Raw genomic sequence first — 17,576 nt, 5'->3', positions numbered from 1 at the left:
ATACATATACACTATTGAAACTATGTATAAAATAGATAACTAATGAGAACCTACTGTTACATATTTTCTTAAGAAATATGTGTGTGTATCGTGTAAAAAGAATAAAATATGATTTCTTAGTAAGACATTAGAAAATGAATCACCCAGATATAGTTTTTTTTCATAAGCTTCACATGTGGGGAAAATAGTAAAATATGCCTGACGAGCAACTGAAGTTTTCAACATTATCTGTATGTAGAATTTTAAAGTTCTGTTTAGCTTGGCAGGTGCATTTAATTAAATCAGTGGATTAGAAAATAAAATAATGAAAGTGGCTGTTTCAGGAAAGGCTTTGGATAAAGACATGCATACAAGGTTCAGTTTGCTTTCAGTTACAACCATGTTTTAAAAACATTGTGGCTAAATCCGTGTTACCTTTTCTTGACTCCTTTGGAAGGTCTCTGACTTTTGTTTTCTTAATAGGAAAATACAAATTTAATATTTTTTTATTCTTGCATTTAAATTCTCTTTTCTATGTAGTCAATAAGCGTTCTTTGACTTCCCAAAGGAAAAGACAAGTATAATACAGTCAACATGCTATAAACAATGCTAAAATTTAAAAACACATTTAAAGTGATGTCATTCATAAACACTTAGCACAGACACTCAGAGATAAAGGCATGACATGGTTCCATTTGGTCTTCATGACTCTCCTTCCTCTTGGCCCAAGCAACTTCCTAGGGTGCTCTGATGTCTACAATCTTATCTTTCTATTCTAGGCCAGACGTACTTTTCAACTAGGGCTGTAAATTATTTGCTTTACAATTAATATCTTTAAGGTCTGGATGTCAACAGTAAGAATAACATTTAAACTCCTAAATATGTTGTTGTCAATGTGCTAAAAGTGAAGAGTCATACAACATCTCCAGGCTTGCCATACTATATCTCTCTTTATCTCAGTGAAATATGTCCATTTGGATAGTGGTGTTTTGGGAAGCAAAGGGGTAAAAATGAAACAAACATTTATTTTGTGGTTCTTGCCAACCTCTGTTCAAATATATCAATGTTGATGATCCAATACAAGAAACTTTCAGTCATCTAGGTTGTTCAGGGGAACCAGGAAGATAATTGGAAAGTACTGTGAGGTAGGTGGGAACTACCTAAGACCACAATGTGGATTACTGTCTACTTTGCCAAGAAAACGATTAGCTTACTTTTTTTTTAAAGTTTAGTAGCAACTGCTCTAAATGCAGATGCACAATCAATGATTCTTTGCTGCAAGTGGTATATACAATACTCAGTATAGTTTAGCATTTTATTTTAAAGATTATAAAACATCAATTCACATCTTAAACTTAGCAACACTCAGTTTCTGGTTTCCAACAGCTTATTTTAGATGTTTATAAAAGACATGCCACTGAGACCTTTCTCTTACTCTCTCTTTTCCGTTTTTTACTCTCTTTTTTAGTTGACTTAAACACACAGTGGAGAAAAAGCCAGAGGCTAAAACAGTGGTTCGTGTTCGTTTTTCCCTAGCTCCACTTCACTGAATGCATTTTCTGTGCCACCAGAGAAGTATCTTAACATGGGGATGATCCTGTTGTGTAAAATGTGCTTAAATTTATCTTTCCATATTGGGACCTTCATTGAAAATATTTCAATTACATCATTGTTAAAGACGTTTCTTTCTCTAGATTAGAAAAGACAAACTCAAAGTCCTTTGTGCAGCCATCAAGAAAAAACTTCAAATAGGATTAGTAATGGAGTTAAATGAATGATGCAATGTGTTTGCAAAAGGGAAAACAAATCACAAACCGGTTTCCACTGATTTCTCGTTTTAACACTTAGGCTACAATCCTGCCAATGTGATTGAGCGAACTTTTCCTTTCTCCTTTCCTTTAACTCCATTTCTGTTTGCAAATAAAATTAAACTTAAAATCATTATTTGAAATCATTCTCATTGTACAACCAATGGGGCCATAGACAAAGTTTAAATAAAAGCTAACCTTGGTGGATTCTAGTAAATGAGATTTCACAGGATATGACTTTATGGAATTTTAATTTCAAGTCACAGGAAATGTAAATACCAGGTGGATTTAACATGAAGCTGATGAACCTTCCGCTTCAGGGCTCCTCACTTACACGGTCTCCTTGTAAGGCTCAGTCATTATTTATTGTTGAGTCATATTGCCTACTTCTACGAGGAGAGCTATAACATTGCAAACACGGTCGGTACCAGGTGAAAATGTCCTGATTTTTCACCAATTCCTATACTTTGGAATTTTCTATTTTATACCATTCATTCAAAGAGAAACTACCTCTCACAGAGGCTATTACATTTTTTCTCTTAAGGCTATTACCCTTTTTATTTTAAAAAATCAACTTAAATGAAGTATAATTTGCATAATGTAAAATGCACAAATATTAATGGTACCACATTGACAAATGTATATATCCATGTAATCACTACCATAATTAAAGGTATGAAGGATCACAGTGCTTAAAAATATTCGTAGCTTTGATCTCATAATCTTACTTCCAGAAATCTACCTTAAGGAAGTAATTCTAAATGTCATTAAAGATTCAGGCATAAAGATGTTCAGCATCACGCTGTATAATTTATAATTGCAAAAAAATTGGAAGCAAACTAAATGTCAAGAGTAGGGGAGTGGTTAGGTCATAGCACATTGAGATGATAAAAATTACATTAACGAATGTTATTAAAAGTTTGAAATAAAAACTTGGAGACTGTTTATTTTGCAAAATCATAAGTGGAGGAAGTGAGATACCAAATTGATTGTATGATACGATTTCATCTCTGCAAACAAAAAATGAATAGAAAAATTTTTGAAAAGAAATACTCCAAAATGTTAACAGTGGTTTTTTGGGATGCTGGGATTCTTTCTTGCTCACATTCATTTATTATTTTTATCAATATGCTTTTATTATTATCAGAATAAAATATGATTGGAATATAAAACATCTTTTAAAAAATCAAGATCTTATTCATCTCGGTATTCGTGATGATGTTTCTGAGGAAGCTGTTCATGATCATGGTTTGTTGAGCTGCGCTAATATGCTTTTCAAGTTTCCTGCCAAAGATTTCTTAAGACTCATCAGCTTTCTTCTCCTCATGACAATGGAGCTAACTAAAGCAATCTCTGTAGTAACTAAAAACAGCCATCAGCCCTTGAAATTTTAATTAATTCTAACACTTTGCAGCTATTACATGCAATTCTTTCAAGCATCAAAGTATGCAGTAAATCCAGAGCAGACTCTAGAAAAATTTGTGATGCGGGTGGTTTTTCTTCAACATCCTACCTCTTTTTCAAGACTCATCCAGTTTGCATTCACATTCTTTCTCAGTTTATTTCTCTTCCCGTCTACCTCCTGTTGCTTTCTTTCTGGACTCCACTGGAAGCTGCCCTTCTATAAGAGTAATCCTTACTTTCTAGATATCCTACCCAGTCATCTCCCCAGTTCATTTTCCACTAAAATGATTTATCTTTTTCATATCTTCAGTGAATTAATTTTTGCTAAGGGAAAATAATATATGCATATATTGCAAATGGATATGCTGCTACTTCCTCCACCTAGATAACATAGATATTTATTTAGGCACTCACAATGTAGTAGAAAAAGTAATGGATTTATACAGTAATATTTACTTTGTATAGTTTTTAAACAAAATAGTACATATAAAACCACTACATGTTTTTCTATTTATAAGAATTCTTTCTAAAAAATAATTATAAGTAGAAAGCCTCATTAAATACTTTACCTTATTACTCTTCAAAATTTTTCATTTTGGTGCCGTCGTCTACAGCAAGGGTCAGTAAACTCGTTCTGTGAGGAGCCAGATAGCTAATATTTCAGATTTTGCAGCCTATCTGATCTCTGTAGCAACTATCAACTCTGCTCGCATAGTTTGAAAGCCGTCATGGACAACAATACTTAAACCAGTGAGCATAGCTGTTTTCCAGTAAGACCTTACCTACAAAAGCAGGAGGCAGGTCAGATGTGATCCATGGGCAAAAGTTTACCAACCTTGGTTTATAAGATAAAGACTAATCCATATAACATACATTAATGGCGCTTCCAAATCTGGCTATAGTCTACTGTTGCGTGGATATTCTTATTAATTTGTTCCTCTTTTTGTTCAAGCTGCCTTTTAATTTAAAATACCCTCTGTCTTCTCTCTGTTCTTTCCAACAATTAGCTCTCAAACACTTAAGTTGTAGACAAGATATCACATTGTTTATGTCTGATCCTCTCTGCTCCCTCCTTTCTTTCTATAAGAATTTTTTGTGTCTATACCATAATACTTTTTTTTTTGTGGTTACTATCACTCTGTTCTTTTATATTTCGCCAGGTGTATTGAGGTATAATTGGCAAACAACATTGTATACAATTCAAGTGTACAATGTGATGATTTAATAGACATACACATTGTGAAATGGTTACCACAATCAGATTAATTAACACATCCATCCCCTCATATAGTTACCTTCTCAATTACTCCACTCTGAGCCCCTGGTAACCACCCTCTTACTCTTTGTTTCTATGTGTGTGTTTTTTTTTTTTTTTTTTTTTTCAGTTGTGGCGCACGGGCTTAGCTGCTCCGCGGCATGTGGGATCCTCCCGGAGCAGGCATCGAACCCGTGTCCCCTGCATTGGCAGGTGGATTCTCAACCACTGCGCCATGTAGGAAGCTCTATTTCTATGTATTTTGACATTTTTTTTTTTTAGGATTCCATGTATAAGTGAGATCCTAGAGTGTTTGTCTTTCTCTGAATTATTTTACTTAGCACGCTGTTCTCCAGATTCATCCATGTTGTCTTAAATGGCAGGATTTCCTTCTTTTTTGACGTTGAATAATATTCAGTTGTATATATATACCACATTTCCTTTATCTATTCATCTGTCAGCAGACACTTAGGTTGCTTCTGTCTTTTGGCTACTGTGAATAATGGTATAGTGAACATAGGAGTGCAGATATCTCTCAGAGACAGTGATTTTGTTTCCTTTGGATGGATACATACCAGAATTGGAATTGCTGGACAATAAGGCGATTCTATTTTTAACTTTTTGAGGACCCTCCATACTGTTTTCTATAGTGACTGCACCAATTTACAATCCCATCAACAGTGCACAAGGGTCGCCTTTTCTCCACCTTTTCACCAATACTTGTTATCTCTTGTTTTTGATGATAGCCATCCTAACAGGTGTGAAGTGGTATCTCATTGTGGCTTTGGTTTGCATTTTCCCGAGGATTAGTGACATTGAAGCTGTGTTCCCAACCTCTCCCTGCCCCTCAGTCCTGCAGATCCCCTCAGTATTCTGGATGGGACCCAGAAGAAATGAGCCTCTTTGACAGTATCCTACACAGCTGGGGAAGCCAGATGCTCACAGGCTCTCACTTCCCCCCACGGGAGAAATTGAGGTTCAAGGGATCTCTCTTAGCACTGAGTTGTGCCTCCTTGGGGGAGGGGTGACAGGGGTAAATTGAAACCCTTCTTCTACCCTCTTTAATGGATGCAAGCTCAGATGATTTTTTTGCGCCAATTGTGTGCTAGAACTTCTTAGCTGCGCTTCCAAACTCGTAAAAGATATTCTTGTTTGTGGGTGATTGTCAAAATTGGTGTTTTTCGTGGGGAAGATGGTAGAAAACTCCTATTCCATTATCTTTCTGATGTCACTCCATTGTCTTACTGATGTCACTCCTATTCCATTGTCTTACTGAATAACTCCATTATTTAGGGAGAGATGAACTAGATTTAACAATACACAGTCAAAAGAATAGACACTGAATCATTGAAAAATCTCAAACTCTCATGAATCAGTAAAAACTTTTTTAAAAGCTTCTGTTATTTTGGATTATAAAGAGAAAAAGATGTCATATTGTGGCTAATATAGAGTGTGAAAACCAATCTCTCTTGTCCATTAGATATATAGCTCAATAATTTAAATGCTTGATTCAATAAAAAATATCTAGTGCTTTACACTGAGTAAAATATGTGATAATTTAGAACAATTATAAAAAAGAAGGAACTACTGAACACCTTGAATTAGATTATGACTGAAGTATTGCTTGATTTATTTTTTACTTGGAAAAGGTAATTTATTTCTTCTGCAATTTGGTCCAGTTTTGTAAACAGTTTAAAAAGGTAAAAAATCATGAATTTTTCTTCATAGGATGACTGCAAGAAGGTAATTCTGGTTGGTTTGTCAAAAAATGGGCACAGGAAATTCCAGCATCTGATTTAATTTGCTGTGGAAAGAACAAACTTTCTCCTTCGCACTCTTGGAATATTAGATGACATCTCTAAACTATCTTTTGGCAAACTACCTGATGAAAACGGCATTAATGTGTGACTTGACTCTTATACACATGAATCGGAGTTTGAGGAAGTTGAGACTAATTGCTGTCAACATAATTAAATGATTTTGTAAATCCTGATAATCACCTCAAACAATAATACACTGCTAGGCACTATTCTAAATACTTAACATTTATTAACTCATTTGATCCTCAAATAACCCCATTTGACAGTTAAGGGAACAGGCACAGCCGGTTTAAATAAGTAGTCTGAGGTCACACAAGTCCCAAAAGGCAAAGCCAAGACAGAAAATGAAACAGTCTGGTTCCAGAGTCTATGCTCTCAACCACTGTGCTTTGTTTTCCAAGTAATGTTATCATCAATAAGGTAACACATGGGCCTGGACTTACATATGCTGTCTACATATGGGAGGTAATTCTGATTAAATAGATCAAATCAGTTTTATACTTGCTGAAATCTTCTTTTTCTGCCCTCATACCCCATTGATGAGTTAATTGAAATTTGACTCTGTGATATTATTTCATAGTTTATAGTTAGTTCTGCCTTTTTTTCCCTCCATTAGACTATGGAAACTTCAAATGCAGTGGACGTTCTTATTCCAGTTTTAATTCTTTTGGCATTCAGAACTTTTCCACAGTGCTTGGAATTTAGGAGATGTTCAATCAGATGCTTGTTGAATGGATAAATAAATGATAAAATGCAATGAATAATATTAAGGTGTTCGACAGGGCTCAATAACAAGAATCAAACTTCCCTGCTCAAGTTCTGAAGCAAGCACAAAAAAGACAGAAGATTCAGCAATCGGAAGGTAAAATTTCAACTCTGATGTTTCAAGCTGATGTTGGAGAATGTAGTTTATGTCTGGTAACAGATCTAAGATTGAAGAGCACTTAATCTTTTATATTAATGATCTATGGCTGTGTAAAAATTATCTCAAGACTTAGACGCTTACACAACAATAAATGCTTATTCTGTCACATTTTCTACAAATGAAGAATTCAGAAGTGGCTTAGCTGGCTGTTCTGGCTCAGGGTGTCCTATGAGGTGGCAGTCCAGATGTTGGCTTGGGCCACCGTCAAACTGTTGGCTGTTGGCAGTTTCTTTCCATTAGACTATTTGAATGTTTTCATGATGTTGGCAGCTGGCTCCCCCTAAATGGGCAAGATAGAAGACACACTTTCTCTTATGGCTTTGACTGAGAAGTCACACGTTGTCATTTCTGCAGTCACACGTTGTCATTTCTGCTCTACAAGCCCGCTGGTTTCAATGTGGGAGGGGACTACACGATGGCAAGAATATCATGAGGCCTGAATCACTGACGACCGTACTGGGTGCTGCTACCAAGCTTCTTGCCGCTAGCAGTCTCGGACTGAAGTAGGCCCCCTCCATCAGCTGCCGAGCCTACCCCTGGGAGAACACAGCAGAGGAAACACAGACTTTCTACAGAGCTCACGACTGAAGGAGAGAGGAAGGAGGGGCTACACTATAGTAAGTCTCTACCACAAAGTTTCACCACTTAATAACGTGTTGACTTATTTGATGACTTCCTCCCCAACCCAGCTATAAGCTGTAGGAATCAGGGACCCATTTGCCTTGGGCACCTCTGAATGTCCTGCACTCAGCACGGCCTCTGGTACAGCACACTCTGGTGGAACCTTGAATGAACAAATGAATCTGACCGTGATCTGTGTCCTCACACAGAAATTTCTGAAGTTCAGTGGTTGAGGGAAAGGATTCTCTTCAGTAGCTTCAAGACTTATATACAACATGGATCTCTATGCGTACATTAATCTTTCCTATTTAAAACTTAAAAAACAATAAGTGCAAAATAACGTCAGTTGATAATTCACAGCAGTACCTTGGGGGTATTATTTTATAATGCCATTCTTATAAATGGCCAACCTAAATCCTTTTCATGTGGGAGATGTTCTGAAGTACAGACAAAGAGACAGTAGCTGATAAAACTTATCTCTGATCAAAGGACAAAAACTGTCTAAAAATTCTCAAAATGACTCTTACAAAGAGAAACATGGAAAATTAACTGCACTGATTAAATTAATATCTTCAGAAAAATTAGCCATCCAATTTTCTTGGACTGTTTAGCATCAGAACAAAGAAATGTAATAAGCAGCATCTGAAGAGAGAAACTTGTGACATTAATTATATTCAGTCCTGGCTTAACAAAACACTGCAGTGGCCACTTCCCTCCCATTCTATTCTAAAATGTCAGTCCAATGTATTTTCAAGTTCTCGAATCAACTTCTATTCAGTTCCACCAATACAGTCAAGGCTACTTTTTCAAATTTATCTCAGACAGCCTGTATTACCTGTGGTGAGAGGAACATCTGTTTCAGATTCTGAGGCATCCAGAGAGAATGGTGAAAGTGATGAGCTTAACGAATGAATTTTATCTTTAGTATTATCACATCTTAATGAATTTTATCTTTAGCATTATCACATAAACTAAATTTGTTACTTTAATTCTACTCTTTTTATCCAACTAAAATATGAGGATAATGAAGTACTGTTAGAATTAAATGAGGAAGTCGACATATTAAGTGTTATAACTGCAAAGAACTTTACCAAGTTGGGCGGTTATTGTGGCCATCTTCACCCAAACTCTGTGAATCAAGGCACTAGCTTTAAGGCTTTATGCTCATAAATTGGTATGGTGTGTTCACGGTGGAATTATCATTTCCCACTTTTAAGCCTTTCTTCCACTATGACACTGCTGGCCTCTTGCCACTCTCTTACTCTCTCTGCTCCAGGTGAACTAAGACCACTAATTAGATTGCTGAGTTTGGAGAAAGAAACTTGGCCCAAGAAACTTGGTACTATGCCGAGTGCTGGACATTCAGTGGTGCCCAAGGTAAATGGGTCTCTGATCCCTGTAGCTTATAATTGAGTCGGAGGGGAAGCCATCAAATAAGTAACCTTATTAAGTGGAGAAAAACTGTGGTAGATACTTGCTATGGACTGAATCATGACCCCCCCACCCCACACCCCGTTTGTATGTTGAAGCCCTAACAGATACCCTCGACCCCAACTGTATTGGAGATAGGGCCTTTGAGGAGGTATTAAGGTTAAATGAGGTCATAAGGGTGAAGTCCTGATCTGACAGAAGTGGTGCCCTTCTATGAACAGAAAGAGACAGCAGAACTCTTTCTTCAACATGTGAGGACACAGTGAGAAGACAGCCATCTGGGAGCTGGGAAGAGAGGTCTCACCAGAACTACATCATACTGGCACTCTGATTTCAGACCTTCAGCCTCCAGGACACTGAGAAAATAAAATTCTGTTGTTTAAGGCTTTTAGGTTATGGTATTTTGGTGTGGCAGCCTGAGCTAAGTAAAAAAAAGTACTACACAAAAAAAGTACAGTTTTGTTTGAAAGAATATAAAGGGCCTGCATTAGATTCGGTGATTAGGGTAAGCCTTGCCAAAGAGATGTTAAGGCTGGATCTGAAGAATGAAAAATAACCAGCTGTGAGCATTGCAGACTGAGGTCATCAGGTTAATAAAGATTTTCCTCCATTTGGTTTGACTCTGTATCTGTGAATGTATGGTTAGACGGAATAACATGTTTGTTATCTCTGTTTGGAAAGCCTTTCTAGTTCTTACCATGACATCACTACATTATTTCTGTTTTAGAGATGTTATTACACTGCAGAATAATATAGGAGTTTAAATAGGCCCAAAATCAAAACATAAATCTATCAGAAACATCCAGAAAATGCAGTTTCCAATGTATTTTCTAGGCCTAAAATTGAATAATTTCCCATAAATTTTTCATTTGAATGTATTGTTAAAATGTATTCACTTGGTTAGTGAAATTGTTTTTCAAAATGACTTTAACCTGACCTTGGAAAGAAATTTAAATCTAAAAGTGCTTTTATTTTCATTTATACAAGATCTAAAAGAAAGTCTCAATGTATATATATCTTGAATTCAAATAAATTTTTATGGTCACTTTATTACTTAAAAAATATCTTCAAATAAGCTCTGCACCTGATGCTTTTAATACAATAAACTCTTAACAATAAAAAACAAACAAACAAACAAACAAAGAAACCCCTTGGTTTACCTTGTTTGTAACATCTATACCAGGTTTTAGTTTTTCTGTTTTCTGTATACATGATTTCAGATGTTAGGTGTTGTCTTATTCATCTGAACATTTCCAAACCCTAGCATGGTAATTGACACATGTTGAGTGTTTCATAAAGCTTTATTGACATGTCATTTTTAACTTAAAAGGGTTAATGATGTGACTGTCTTTTTTTAATATAAAAATTTATTTATTTATTTATTTATTGGTTGGTTGTGTTGGGTCTTCGTTGCTGCACAGGGGCTTTCTCTAGTTGCGGCGAGCAGGGGCTACTCTTCTTTGTGGTGCGGGGCTCCTAATTGCCATGGCTTTTCTTGTGGAGCAGGGCTCTAGGCGTGTGGGCTTCAGTAGTTGCAGTAAGTGGGCTCAATAGTTGTGGCTCACGGGCTCTAAAGCACAGGCTCAATAGTTGTGGTACACGGGCTTAGTTGTGCTGTAGCATGTGGCATCTTCCTGGAGCAGGGATCAAACCTGTGTCCCCTGCATTGGCAGGCAGATTCTTAACCACTGTGCCACCTAGGAAGCCCTGTGATCATCTTTTTTAAGTAAAATATAACCTGTTGATGGTGGAAAGATGACTTCTAGGTTTCTATACCAAATAATGACAAGCTTTGGTGCCGTCATTGTTAAATATGGGTCAATTTTCCCTTGGATGAAATTTAATGAAGTGCTTTTAATTGATAATCTGATGTTTTGTTGCTATGTTGTGATATTTTTGGTTTCAAGGGATTGAGTGACAAGAAAACAGGCAGGGAAACGAGAGATATGAGGCTTGGTTCAATTTCTCTTGTAGGATTATAATCTATAGAATACATTTGGGAGATTGTTGGAATAAAATTTCTTAATTAGGAAAGTAAAGAAAGCCACAGCATATGATCTGGATTTTGTGAAATAGTATCTCTCTTCCTTTTCTCAGAGTAAGCATTTCCTGTTACATACACAATAATAATAGTCCTATGTAATTTGCCTGAAAACTATTAAGATCATGTTGTGTTTTGGGACCTTTGGTTGGAAACATGTCAAGGCCATTGACTGTGTAGCTAGATTGCCAAGATTAGAATCCTGGCTTTGGCATTGACAAGCTGTATAAACTTGAATAAGTTAGTTACCCTCTTTGGACCTCATTTCTTCACTTGTAAAGTGGTGATAATACTAGTGCCAACTGAATAGAGTTTACCGAAGAGCCAAGCACTTTGTATATGTAAAATACTAAGAATGGTAGCTTGCACGTAGTTAGTGCTGCAAAGGGTGTTTGTTCAATAAATAATAATGTACATTCATACTAAAATATAAATGTATTACTATAAATGATAGACAAAGGAATTGAAGAATCTTTATTAAGTGCTCCAGATCATTGAATGGAGTTCATGGAAGAACAGCTCAAATCCAAAGCTTCTGGGTTTTAAATCTGTCAGCCATATGTGTGCCTGCTTCTTTCTAATTAAGCTTCAGAGATTTAGAAATTCTCTGCTACAGAGGGCTGGAGTATAAGAAGAGTTATATATAGCTGTATAAAGGATAAAATCAAAGGTCTTTGAGGGAAGCTGTATGTGGAACATAAGGGCTACCCCCAAGAACGTGATGGGCCGCCTCACTGTGAGCTGCTGTGAGCCACACAGAAGTGCATGTGACCTTGACTCTGAGAAGCAACAAAAAGCTTTACGGGAAAAAAACATTGTCCAGCTCATAGCAGAAGGACATACAATTAGCCAAGTCGTTGAAATCAAGTGATCAACTCTTTGCCACTTAACATTCCTTTTGGAATGAACAAGATATAAATCAATGACAAATGGATTAAGTTATTTATTACAACATACTTCAAAGAATACTTTTTGAGTGTATAAATTAATGGAGACTCTGAAAAGGTCAGTACAAAGCAAACAAAGAATTCCTTGGGCAACCTTGACAGATGTGAATTAGTAGGCTGGGCTGATGTTCAGCCCCTGGATCATGAGGCTTGGAGAACCAGAGCAGGCGTTGAGAACCCACTGAGCCAGACAGAGTCGCTGAGGCTGAAACCTCACGCTGGGAGGCTCGTCTATCTGATGAAAGAACAGCTGCCTAAGTGCTTACCCTGAACTCTGTTGCTCATTTATGATGTTGTGAAAAATACAACTCTGCATCCCAGGGAGGTGTTAGAATTAGTGAGATACCTAAAGGACCTTTAGGTATTAACTATTACTGTCACCAAAAATAAAAATATGTAAAAAGATGTATGATGATTCTTGACCCGAGGTATGAATAGGTTGCCTTCTGACATGTGGAAATGAACATGGAATTGGAATTGGAATTGAGTCACATCTGTGTCCCCTTAGCCAATTCATACTTTAATGAATTTGGGTAATATTCTCTTTTTTTTCACTCTTAGCCTTACTTTCTTGAAATCTTTATCCTTCAAATATGTTTTAGGGCGTTTAACGGCCACTAATTTTATAGGCTAGTACAGGCTAGATACATAAAATAGAAGAATTCAGTTTAAGTGTTTGAGTTAATTCAGGAAAGTTTTTTCACACATGATTAGACTGGACGCATTAGGAAACCCGAATAATGCCAAGTGCTGGCTAGGAGGTGGGGCTATGGGGGTCTTCAGCCATTCAGGAGAACAGTCTGGCACTATTTTGAAATACTAAATCATAAACATGGCTTAATTGGGAGATTGGGATTGCCATATATATACATTAATATGTATAAAATAGATGACATAAGAAAAAATATCAAATTGTACACTTTAGATGTACGCAGTTTATTGTATGTCAATTATATCTCAATAAAATTCTTTTCAAAAGGAAAAAAAAAAAAGAAATGACCAAACTTTTTCCAAAGTGCTACCATTTTATATTCCTTTCAGTAGTGAATGAAAGTTCCAGTTCCTCACAGACTAAAGTCTTTTAATTTTAGCCATTCTGATAGATATGGAGTGATATCTCATTGTGGTTTTTATTTGCATTTCCCTAATGACTAACAATGTTGAGAGTCTCTTCATGTGCTTATTTGCCTTCTATTATCATGTTCTGTAAAGTGTCTGTTCGGGTGCTTTGCCCATCTTTCGAAACTGAATTTTTTGTTTCCTTACTGTTGAGCTTTCAGAATTCTTTACATATTCTGGATATAACTCCTTAGCAAATATATGATTTGCAAATATTCCTAGAAGCCTTACAGTATTAGGTTTCACGTTTAAGTCTATGATTCCTTTTGAGTTAGCATTTTATATGGTACTAAATATGATCAAAGATCCAATTGTTCTGACACCATTTGTTGCAAAGATTATCCTTTCTCTACTTACTTGCCTTACGCCTTTGTCAAAAATCAGCTGTCCATATACGTGGCGGGTCTGTTTCTATATATTTTGTTCTGTTGATCTATATATTTATTTTAACATCAGTCCTGAGTACCATAGCTTTATAATAAAAGTTTAAAAATCAGAAAAATAAAATAAAATAAACATGGCTTATCACGCAGCCGTTCTCCTTCAGGGTCCATGTACCAAAGACATTCATACATGTTCATCACTGGGCAGGTAGAGCATCGTCATTGCAACATTTATGCACATGTGTGGTGAATGTGTATGAGTGTGTGTATTTATGTGGTGTGAGTATATGCAAGTGTGTATGTATGAGTGTGTGTGAATGTGTGTGTGTGTGTGTGTGTGTGTGTGTGTGTGTGTATGCGCATACACATGTGATGGAAGATTCCTCTAGGCAACCCAAATGGCCAGCACTGGGAGAGTAGACACACCATGGATTACATACAACAATTAGATATAAAGATTACTTGGAGTAAGAGCAACACAGATGGATCTTAAATACACAGTATTTAGTGAAATGTAGAAACAAGGAGGACTTTAAAACAGCACATTTATATACACTTGAAAATACATGTGTTCGACTCTATACAGTTTGTAAACATCTACAGATAAAATGATTCGCATTCAACGTGATGAATAATTGCAGCAGTTGCATGTGGTAGAGGTAGGAACAGGAGTGGATGAGGGGTAATAAATACATGTCTACAACAAGAGGGGAACCTTGTTTGGACCCATAACATGGCACGGACTGAGCACAGACACAGACTTGAATACATAAATAAGTAAAATGACTCTCATGAGGGGCCTCCCAGAGGAAGTGAGGTTAAGATGGGTTTTGTGAGGGTAAGTAGGAGTTGACCAGGCAAAGTGGTGGAGCGGGAAATCTTACTAGAAAGAAGAGGACTCGAGTATATTCTGAGCAGGAGAAGCTTCAAATTCAACAGTCTGGAGTCAAGAGCACTTGCCTTCTCCTTGGGGTTGCACAGAGCTGTGTATGGCAAGAGTATAGACCACAAAGTAAAGTGGTGGGATGAAAGGACGGAGAGGCAGACAGGCTCTACATGAAGCAGGACCCTATACTCTGCATTTCCACCTCTGCATAGGGTTCTGAAGGTGATGGGGAGGATGTTCAACTAGAGAGGGGTGTGATCCTTCTTTGTATTTTAAACCATTCTGTCTCTAATCTGGGGGAATCAATCTATGTATAAAGCCAGTTCAAGTCTCATTTCACCCACAAAGGCTTTTCTTCGTCCAATTTCTAACCAAATTGTATAGAGTCTCTTCTTGGGTAATTCTGCAGTATTTAGTACTTTTGTATGCACTTAGCTTATTCTTTCTTATAATTATGTGTTCTTTCCTTATCTTTCCTTTCGACATCTGGTAAAGTAGACTATGCATTTATAGATGGCAGAAAATGCCAAATCATCCAACATTTAGTCTGGATCAAAACGAATTAAACAACATGGGAAATGGTTTAAAGGCGAGTGAAGAAAGACTACTTAAGTGTGATGGCTCAGATGGAAGCAAAAAATGATGTAGGGAAATATAGTAAGGTTTCCTTGGGGTATGTTATCAAAGAAGAAGACAATTACACTGAGGGTTAGAGGGCAGAGAGTAAAACTGAAGGAAAATTTCGTTTTCACAGAATGGCTTTTTATTTTATTTATTTATTTATTTATTTATTTTTATTTATTTTATTTTTTTTTGGGGGGGGTACATCAGGTTCAATCATCTGTTTTTATACACATATCCTCGTATTCCCTCCCTTCCTTGACTCCCCCCCCCTCAAGTCCCCCCCACCCTCCCTGCCCCAGTCCTCTAAGGCATCTTCCATCCTCAAGTTGGACTCCCTTTGTTATACAACAACTTCCCACTGACTATTTTACAGTTGGTAGTATATATATGTCTGTGCTACTCTCTCGCTTCGTCTGAGCTTCCCCTTCACCCCCCGCCCCCTCCCATACCTCGAGTTCTCCAGTCCATTCTCTGTATCTGCATCCTTATTCTTGTCACTGAGTTCATCAATACCATTTTTAGATTCCGTATATGTGAGTTAGCATACAATATTTGTCCTTCTCTTTCTGACTTACTTCACTATGTATGACAGATTGTAGTTCTATCCACCTCATTACATATAGCTCCATCTCATCCCTTTTTATAGCTGAGTAATATTCCATTGTATATATATGCCACATCTTCTGTATCCATTCATTTGTTGATGGGCATTTAGGTTGCTTCCATGTCCTGGCTATTGTAAAGAGTGCTGCAATAAACATTATGGTACAAGTTTCTTTTGGGATTATGGTTTTCTTTGGGGATATGCCCAGGAGTGGGATGACTGGATCATATGGTAGTTCTATTTGTAGTTTTTTAAGGAACCTCCAAATTGTTTTCCATAGTGGCTGTACCAACTTACAGTCCCACCAACAGTGCAGGAGAGTTCCCTTTTCTCCACACCCTCTCCAACATTTGTGGTTTCCAGACTTTGTGATGATGGCCATTCTGATTGGTGTGAGGTGATACCTCATTGTGGCTTTGATTTGCATTTCTCTGATGATTAGTGATGTTGAGCATCTTTTCATGTGTTTGTTGGCCATCTGTATGTCTTCTTTGGAGAAATGTCTATTTCGGTCTTCTGCCCATTTGTGGATTGGGTTATTTGCTTTTTTGGTGCTAAGCTTCATGAGCTGCTTGTATATTTTGGAGGTTAATCCTTTGTCCGTTGTTTCATAGGCAATTATTTTTTCCCATTCTGAGGGTTGCCTTTTAGTCTTGTTTATGGTTTCTTTTGCTGTGCAAAAGCTTTTAAGTTTCATGAGGTCCCATTCGTTTATTCTTGATTTTATTTCCATGATTCTAGGAGGTGGGTCAAAAAGGATCTTGCTTTGATGTATGTCATAGAGTGTTCTGCCTATGTTTTCCTCTAGGAGTTTTATCGTGTCTGGCCTTCCATGTAGGTCTTTAATCCATTTGGAGTCTATTTTTGTGTATGGTGTTAGGAAGTGTTCTAATTTCATTCTTTTACATGTAGCTGTCCAATTTTCCCAGCACCACTTATTGAAGAGGCTGTCTTTTTTCCATTGTATACTCGCGCCTCGTTTGTCAAAGATAAGGTGCCCATATGTGTTTGGGCTTACTTCTGAGTTCTCTATTCTATTCCATTGATCGTCCTTTCTATTTTTGTGCCAGTACCATACTGTCTTGATCACTATGGCCTTGTAGTATAGTTTGAAGTCAGGAAGCCTGATTCCACCAACTCCATTTTTCCTTCTCAAGATTGCTTTGGCTATTCGGGGTCTTTTGCATTTCCATACAAATCGTAAGATTTCTTGCTCTAGTTCTGTGAAAAATGCCATTGGTAATTTGATCGGGATTGCATTGAATCTGTAAATTGCTTTGGGTAGTACAGACATTTTCACGATGTTGATTCTTCCAATCCAAGAACATGGTATGTCCCTCCATCTGTTTGTGTCATCTTTGATTTCTTTCATCAATGTCTTAAAGTTTTCTGCATACAGATCTTTTGCCTCCTTAGGCAGGTTTATTCCTAGGTATTTGATTCTTTTGGTTGCAATGGTGAATGGGAGAGTTTCCTTAATTTCTCTTTCTGCTCTTCCATTGTTAGTGTATAGGAATGCAAGAGATTTCTGTGCATTAATTTTGTATCCTGCTACTTGACTAAACTCATCAATGAGTGCTAGCAGTTTTCTGGTAGAGTCTTTAGGGTTTTCTATATATAATACCATGTCATCTGCAAAGAGTGACAATTTTACTTCTTCTTTTCCAATTTGGATTCCTTTGATTTCTTTTTCTTCTCTGATTGCTGTGGCTAAAACTTCCAAAACTAT

Source organism: Hippopotamus amphibius, chromosome 13, assembly GCF_030028045.1.
Source record: "Hippopotamus amphibius kiboko isolate mHipAmp2 chromosome 13, mHipAmp2.hap2, whole genome shotgun sequence".
NCBI classification, from domain to species: Eukaryota; Metazoa; Chordata; class Mammalia; order Artiodactyla; family Hippopotamidae; genus Hippopotamus; species Hippopotamus amphibius.
The sequence above is the reverse complement of the archived record's forward strand: the minus strand, read 5'-3'. Positions refer to the sequence as shown.